A 9,220-nucleotide genomic window follows, 5' to 3' on the forward strand; every position below is an offset into this window, starting at 1 on the left:
GGATCGAGTCCCGCATCGGGCTCCCTGCTCGGCGGGGAGTCTGCTTCTCCCTCTGACCCTCCCCCATCTCATGCTCTCTCTCTCTCTCATTCTCTCTCTCAAATAAATAAAAATAAATAATAAAATAAAATAGATAGCACTTAAAGCATCTTTCCTTTCCTTCCCCACAGGAAATCATTGTCCTGAAGCTGGTGTGTATTATCCCATGCATGTTCTTCTACTTTTTCTAGTACATTTCTAGAGATCTTGTTTGGTAGTTGTTCTAGAATAGATAGCATATGCTGTGCAAACTATTTTGTTCTCACAATTAGCTATGGTGTGTTTGTTTTAAAAATCTTTTTAATGGAAAATTTTGATCATTTACAGAAGGCTGATAGTATTAATATCCTGAATTCCCTCATCCACGTCATCTAGGCTTCGAAGGTTATCAGATAATCTCTACAAGAGGAGATATTGACTCTAACTTCAGTGGATATTTTTATTTCTTCAATTTAATTTTAAATATATGCACACTGTAAAACAGAGGTTCTCAAGGATATAAAATAATATATGAAAGTTCTCCCTTTCAAGTATTCTCCCTCACTCTCAGTAATCTTTTCCCAATTGTATGTATTGTGAATGTCTTCTTCTAGTTTAAATGGTTTTTTTCACATTAAGGAGTCTTTTGTTAAATAAAATTTTTAATTTCAATATAGTCAAGACTTGTAAGTCTTTATAGTAAGTGCGTTCTGTGTCTTGCTTAAGAAATCCTTCTCTGGGGGCGCCTGGGTGGCTCAGTCGTTAAGCGTCTGCCTTTGGCTCAGGTCATGATCCCAGGGTCCTGGGATCAAGCCCCTTGTTGGGCTCCCTGCTCAGTGGAAAGCCTGCTCCTCCCTCTCCCACTCCCCCTGCTTGTGTTCCTGCTCTATCTCTCCCTCTCTGTCAAATAAATAAATAAAATATTAAAAAAAAGAAAGAAAGAAATCCTTCTCTGCCCTGAGGCCTAAAGACACTCCTATACTTTTTACTAAGAATTCTGAAGTTTCTAAGTATGTAAATCCTTGAACCATCTGGGGTTAATTTTTTAAACTTTGGCATAAGGGATATAATTTCATCATTTCATAAATTGATAATTTTTTCCTTCACCCATTCTCTTGAGGATGCATCCGACCTAAGGCCACTTCAAATGATCTTGAAATTTTTCAGACTCCTACATATAACATGAGTTAGCCACAAGGCTGGTTTGTAGTGATTAATTATTAGATCAAGAGAAAGGCAAGATCTAGACATGTTCCTTTGCCATTCCCATCTAGATGGCAAAGTTTATTTCTGATTTAGTTTTATTTTGGAAGTACAGCTATTAGGGGTCTTAGCTTTATGCAGAAACTCTATATTAAGTTTCGTACATCTAGCAAGCCTTGAGTTTTATTTGCTGACCTCATGCCAGCTTCAAACGGAATTTTTTGAAATTTAGCGAATCTGCCAGGATGAGTCACTCTATTACCTTCAAGGTAATTTAACTTTGACAGGGACAGGGCATGATTTGAATACTGCTCCAATATTTTCTAGCTCTGTGGCTGAGTGCAAGTTATTTAAGCTCTCTGCACCCCATAAAGTAAAAAAATACTACCCAGAAGACGTCAGCAGACCACATGCTTTTACTTTCTTTGCTTAGCCCTGGAGGAACCAGTCTGAGGAGCTTTGGGTTCAGACAATAAAGTATGTGAGTGAATTGATTCTCATTGAGAAACTTCACTCTTCATAACTTCACTTCTTGTAATCTTCAATCTTAAGAAATCTCTGTACAATGAAAAACATTACAAAGCCTAATGAAAACATAACACTGATTTTTTCCATCAAATAACATCAAAATAAGGTCACAGAGAGGAAAAATGGTTAAAATGAGGAAAATAAACTAGTAAAGAGATATTTAATAAATCACAAACAAGGAGCAATCATGCAGAAAAAGAATATAATAAAGGCCTAATAGTTCTGAATATAGGACAGTTTTCTAATGTTTAGGAGCATTTACAAACAGTAATTATACACTAGTTCCCTTGGATGGATGGATGGCTGGATAGATAAGGAGACATTATACCACACTACTAAATAATATCCAAATAAAGTAAGAAATGAAAATCATCACTGATAGGCTATTTAGAATATAAGACTAATTTACAAAGTACATTTCAAAAACATTATGGAAAATGTACATTCAGAAAAATCTAGTTTTCAATCCCCTCTTGTTAATCCTGTCTTCTCCTCCCCAACAACTTTTTTTTTTTTAAGATTTTATTTATTTATTTGACAGAGAGAGCGAGAGCGGGAACACAAGCAGGGGGAGTGGGAGAGGGAGAAGCAGGCTTCCCGCGGAGCAGGGAGCCCGATGCGGGGCTCGACCCCAGGATCCTGGGATCATGACCTGAGCCGAAGGCAGACACTTAACGACTGAGCCACCCAGGCGCCCCCCCAACAACTATTATTCATTTTTTGGATTATCCTTCCATTGCAACAAATGTAGATACAAGTATCTGGGAATTTTTGCTTTTTATTTTTTTGTAATATTACATGTATTTTATTGTACTCCTTTCCCACCAACTTTTTACTTTGAAAAAACGTATGGGAAACCTATGGGAAAGTTTTAAGAATATTAAATTTACATTCTATACTTTTCAGTTTACTAATTAACATTTTCTTTCATTTATCTTTTTTTTTTAGATTTTATTTATTTATTTGACAGACACAGCGAGAGAGGGAGCACAAGCAGGGGGAGTGGGAGAGGAGAAGCATGCTTCCCGCAGAGCAGGGAGCCTGATGCAGGACTCGATCCCAGGACCCTGGGATCATGACCTGAGCCGAAGGCAGACGCTTAACGACTGAGCCACCCAGATGCCCCCTTTCATTTTTTGTAAAGATTTTTTTTTTTTTTTTGAGAGAGCATGAGTGGGGGGAGGATCAGAGGGAGAGGGAGAAGCAGACTCCCCACTGAGCAAGGAGCCCGATGCAGGATCATGACCTGAGCCAAAGGCACTTAACCAACTGAGCCACCCAGGCACCCCATTCTCTCACTTTTGAGGGGCTGACCAGTTCAGAGAAAACTAGAGATCACTGTTTGGAAAGCCTTCCGTTGTCTTCATAATCAACTGTATTGCAAGATCTTGTTGCCTTTTTTGTTCAGGGATCATCTTGGAGATCATCTGGTGAGAGTGTGTAGAAGCACAGGACCCTTGTAGAATGTGTCAAAAGAAAATTCAGAAAACTTTACATGGGACAAATATTTTGAGTGAGAAACAAACTGTTGGAAAATAGGGAGACTTCCAAACCAAAAGTAGCTTGAAACTCGGTTTATAAAGCATGAATGAAGTACCTTGTTTTGTGTTATGATTGGCTACTAGAAACATATATTCCTTTTAGGATAGTAGTACTACATAAGCTTACCTGTTTGTACCTGATTAGCTAGGAAGCTACCAGGTTATCTGACATGAAAAAAAAGCTTAGGTTTTGTTTCAGGGAAATCAGGATAGTTTTTAAGTTTTGGTGACGTGACGATGAGTGTTTGATGTAGAGGTATATTTAAACTGTGGCCTCCTTTAACAAACACAATATATCTGCAGGGCCATTATGACAAAAACAAGAACAATTAGTGATCCCTATGAAATACTTTGGAATCAGGAATCCTAATTGTCCTACCCAGGCCAAGAGAATGGATCCTGTAGACCATGAGCTTGTCCGGATCCCTCATGCAAAATTACATGAAATGACTTTTTGCAGTTAGTGATAACCTAGGGAAGGAGGCTGTCAGGAGCTCAGCTTAGCAGGGAGCGAGAACTGAGCTGCCAGGTGACGGAGTAGCCAATTAAAGCCACAAGCCAAAAATGAAAGAGTTAAACCTTTAGTCGCTTACTGCAATTGTATGAGCAAGAGGCTAGAAGCAGAGGAAGCGCTGCCTCCCTCTGTTCCATTTTCTCTCCCGGAGTGTGGTCAGTACATAAACACGGACATAGGTGTCTCACAGTTGAGGGAAAACAAAAAGCTCTGGCAGTTTTATGGATCCCGAGGTAGTGGGGGCAGAGGAGGAGGGGAAGAAGGAAGGGCCCAGGGTGGGAAAGTACTAGCTACTGAGTCAGAGTGGGGAAAAATTTCTTCATTGTTTCCTCCTCCTTCCTCTCACTTCCCCTTCAACTCCTACTGAAAAAGATCTCTGACCAAGACCTTGGATAGAGACCTAGGAATGTAAATATTCAAAAGAGGTTGATGGGTCTGGAAGGGCCCGAGTCCTTGACTGCAACTCGCTGCAGAGACTGCAATGCATTGGCTGCACGTTCTCAGAAAGGAATCTTTTATCAGTTGACTTCTTTTGGTGGAATATATTCTCCTCTTCCTGGGAGGTAAATTTCTTGACAGTCTGCATGCCCAAAAATGTTTTAACATTCTCCATCTGTCCATAGTTTGGTTGGGTTATATTCTGAATTTTAAATAATTTTCCTTTACAATTTTTAAGGCAATTCTGCACTGTCTTCTGGCCTCTAACACTGCTAGAGAACTGAGATGCCATTTTGGTTTTCATTCCTTTTTTTAGGATTATCTTTTTGAGCAGGTTTTGGTCCACAGCAAAATTGAGCTGTGAGTTCCCATATACCACCTTCCACCTTCACACAACACAGCATCCCCACGAGCAACATCTTGCATTGTTAACATTTGTTAACCATCAGTGACCCTACAACGACGTATCACCCAAAGTCCATGGTTTACATTAGTGTTCACTCTTGTACATCCTATGGGTTTTAACAAATGTATGATATCCACCATTACAATATTACACAGAATAGGTTCCATTCTTTTTGCATGTCATTTTCTTTTCTGTCTCTGTCTATAGGTGTTTTGGACCTTTTCTTTGTCCTTTAGTGTCCTGATGAAGTGTAATATTTTCTGTGTAATTTTCTTTTATCCATTGTGTTGATCAGTCAGTGTGCCTTCTCTTTCAGTTCTGGGAAGTTTTTTGAACTTTTTTTTTTTTAAGATTTTATTTATTTGAGAGAGAGAAAGAGAGCGTGAGCAGGGGAGGCGCGGAGGGAGAGGGAGAAGCAGGCTCCCCACTGAGCAGGGAGCCCAATGCGGAGCTAAGTCCCACTACCCTGAGATCATGACCTGAGCAAAAGTCAGACACTTAACCGACTGAGCCACCCAGGCACCCCTTTTTGAACTATTTCTTTGACAATTTCCTCCTCACATTTTCTCTATTATTTCCTGAAACCTGTTAATTGATTGCTACATTTTATAATGGATCTTCTAGACTCTTCCCATATTTTTCTTACACTTTCTTTCCTATTTGACAAACCTCTTTGTCTTTGAATATTCTTTTTATAATCTGTTCTTATTTCATGAATGTAATGTCTTCTCTAATCTTTCAGATGATATTAATGCCTTTTCAAGTTTTCTTCTGTTTACTACATTGTTTCTGTTTTCAGATTTTTTTTTTTTTTAAGATTTTATTTATTTATTTGACAGAGAGAGACACAGCTAGAGAGGGAACACAAGCAAGGGGAGGAGAGGGAGAAGCAGGCTTCCCACGGAGAAGGGAGCCCGATGCGGGGCTCGATCCCAGGACCCTGGGACCATGACCCGAGCCGAAGGCAGACGCTTAATGACTGAGCCACCCAGGCGCCCCTTCAGATTTCTTTTTATCTTTTTCTCTTTCATGTTAGAGATTTTCTTGGAACATTGCTCATTATGTATGGTTGTTCCTGTTTAAAAAACCTGACTGGCAGCTTTATGATCATGGGTTTACTCAAGGGCTTCATTGTAAAATAAGCTGTCTCAATAGTTTGTAAACTTTAACTACAACAAAATCACCTAGAGGGCAAGTTAAAACACATATTACTGCCCCACCACCAACTCCTTATCTCCAGAGCGGGGTAGTTGTTCCTAAGGCTTGCTCCTCACATAGGAAACTCAGTGGGCAAGTCCTTCCTCCTCAGTATCAGGGTTTTGTGTTTGCGTTTTTTTGAACTAATCAATTTCACCTGAGAGGAGTTATCCACTTTTCTGCCTGGAAGGTGCAAACCTGTGTCCCAGGATTATGTGAGTCAAATAGGGACAGAGGAGTTGTATTAAACTCCTTATTTGCTTTTGCACCTCTTTACTCTTCTAGCATCTGTTAGAGTCCAGAACCTTTCTGGATCTATACCAATCTCAAATAGGCCTTCAATCAGTGTCGGGAACAGAATGGTAGAAGGAGGGCAATGCTTCTGCCCCTTATACAGACTTTCAACTAATTCTTCCTCCCTCATCCTCACTTTGAGAGGTACTTTGTGTCTCTCATTTCTGAGGCAGACTGAGATTCTACAGAAAAAAAACAGCCTTTTTCAAGGCTTCGTTTGAAGAAGAAGGAGGGGGAGGAATGGAGGAGGAGGAGGAAGAGGAAGAGGAAGAGGAAGGAGAAGAGAAGAAGGTTAGCTTAGTATGTGAAAGAAAGTCTGCCCTGCCAATTAGCAGGCCAAGAGGACAGGCACTGATAAAGCGAGCTGCCGAGTTAACAACAGTGTTTCTCCCAAAGACATGCTGCACACATAAATTCATAAATTGTCATAATGATCTCCCCTCCCTCCTTTGAATGACTACTGCATTCTTACTAAATCAGAAACTTTGTTTTTGGGACGCCTGGGTGGCTCGGTCACTTAGGCTTAAGCGTCTGCCTTCAGCTCAGGTCATGATCTCAGGGTCCTGGGATCGAGCCCCACATCAGGCTCCCTGCTTAGCCGGGGAGTCTGCTTCTCCCTCTGCCTGCAGCTCCCCCTGCTTGTGCTCTCTCTCTCTCTCTGACATAAATAAATAAAATCTTTAAAAAAACAAACAAAAAAGAAACTTTGTTTTCTGAGATTATAGACTATCAGAAACTTTGCCATTTGAAATCTGGTAAGTTAACAATGGAACATCCTACTCTTGCCTGGAGAAACTACTTCACTTTGACAGAGAAGCAGCCTTGATTTACAACTCAGCTGCAGAGTTTCAATCAAGGGGTTACTGGATACAACATTCTAGGTCTATCTCAATTTTGTAGTTTCCAAGGAAATAGGACTCCACAGTTAAGATCTGATGTTGACCTTACACCCACATTCCAAAGCAACGGTTTTATTTAAAGATCAGCTACACTTCATTCTTCCCCAAAATCCTACAAAAAGAAAAAAAAAATGTTTTTTTGTTGGTGAGATGCACCATGGTTTTCTGTTATGCAATGTTCCTCACAGGAATGAGTCAATAAAACTGGCTTTGTCAGACTACAGGTTTGTCCCCAACGGCCTTATACTGACTAGTATTTGGACTAGGATAATTTGGAGGGTCTGCTGAGGTTTGCCTGAGATCCTCACTGCCACAGACAGGAAACCTCCCCTCCACTCCGTAATAACGTATAACTCCAAGACCGAGGCCCTTATGTTTCACTTCCTGAGGACTCTCTTTCCCCAACTGTGTATTTGTTGTTTCTCCCTGATTCTGGACTCTTGATTATCTATTTAGCACTTCAATATCAAATTTATCTAGTGAGATTTGGGGCATCCTCCGGTGAAGTATGGCTTTCAACTTCATCTCCCTTCAATGTGCTTTACTACCATTTTGTATGTTGTCTCTCTGTATTTCTTCAGTCTTCTCTGTGCATGAGAAATTAGTTTGGGAAAGAGCTTCTGTCAGTGTTCTGCCTCCTAGAAGGATGCTGATTTCTCGGGCCAGCAGTTGGGGTGGCATACCAGAACTAAAATGAGCTATGTGAGGTGCCTAGGATGCCGAATTTAAGGAGGCAATCATCTTAGGGTCATGTAAGTGCAGTGACAATGTAGTTTTTTCCTAACTGATCAAATTTAAATTTTTCCAAGCGAGAGGAAAAGAGAGGGAGAGAAAGGAAGAGAGTAGTTTCAGATACATATGAAGTTATCATTGAAAAAGCCCAATTATCTTTTGTACTTTGTTCATCAGGAATAATCATAGTATATTTTATGATATAAATCTAAATCAAAAGGTCCTAGAGGTTTGTCAGTATCCTTTCTGTTCATAATATGTTGACTACAATCTTATAGGATTGTGTTACCATTATGATTCCGTTTCTTCCATTCTGATATCGCTGATTAACATAATGCCATTTCCCAGATGTATTTAGCCTTATTCTCATGGTAGAGATAAATCAACTACAGTCTTTTTTTTTTTTTTTAAAGGTTTTATTTATTTATTTGAGAGAGAGTGAGCAAGAGAGGAGAGAACACAAGCCAGGGGAGGGGCAGAGGGAGAGGGAGGAACAGACTCCCAGCTGAGCAAGGAGCCCAATGGGGACTGGATGGACTGGATCCCAGGACGCTGGGATCATGACCTGAGCCAAAGGCAAACACTTAACCGACTGAGCCACCCAGGTGCCCCAATCAACTACAGTCTTAAACCAACCCTGGTGGGACGTTTTAAAGACATATCCAAAGAAGTTTCTAGTGATGTCCTCCTTGCTGACAACATAATCCAGTAAAAACTGTAAAAATGAAACAGAACCTGGAGCCAAAACATCAAGACCCCTTTAAACATCTCCATATGGTTTTTACTATGCTTCCCACAGCACTAGGATTTAATGTTTAGTCATTACATGTCTATTTTTAGGACATATCAAAGCTTTTCCCAAAAAAAAAGTAGGGGTGGGTGTGTGTGTGTGTGTGTGTGTGTGTGTGTGTGTGTGTGTGTGAAGATGCTTGACTTTGTGTTTCCTGCTTAGGAAATCCTGAGTTCTATCTCCAGTGATTGAGACACTAGAATCATTATGAAGGGGCTTTGTAAGATATTACATTTTACTCATGATCTCCCTGTCCATCCCACCTTCACTCTTCAGGCATGATAGAGAAGATAAACAGAGGGGCGCCTGGGTGGCTCAGTCGTTAAGCGTCTACCTTTGGCTCAGGTCATGATCCCAGGGTCCTGGGATCGAGCCCCATATCAGGCTCCCTGCTTGGCAGGAGGCCTGCTTCTCCCTCTCCCACTCCCCCTGCTTGTGTTCCCTCTCTTGCTGTGTCTCTCTGTCAAATAAATAAATAAAAGTAAAAAAAAATACAAGTAAAAAGAAAGGATAAACAGAACCTTCAAACCTAAGCGAGGCAAACTTTCAGAAAATTCTAAATTTCTTTGGTATAAATTGTTAATGATAAGGACAACTCCCTTAGGAGCTCACTGATTTTCTCCCTATGAACTGATAACCAGGCTTTCCTTTGTGTCTGGA

This window comes from Mirounga leonina, unplaced genomic scaffold, assembly GCF_011800145.1.
Source record: "Mirounga leonina isolate KUSES-001 unplaced genomic scaffold, KU_Mleo_1.0 Mir_53, whole genome shotgun sequence".
NCBI lineage: Eukaryota > Metazoa > Chordata > Mammalia > Carnivora > Phocidae > Mirounga > Mirounga leonina.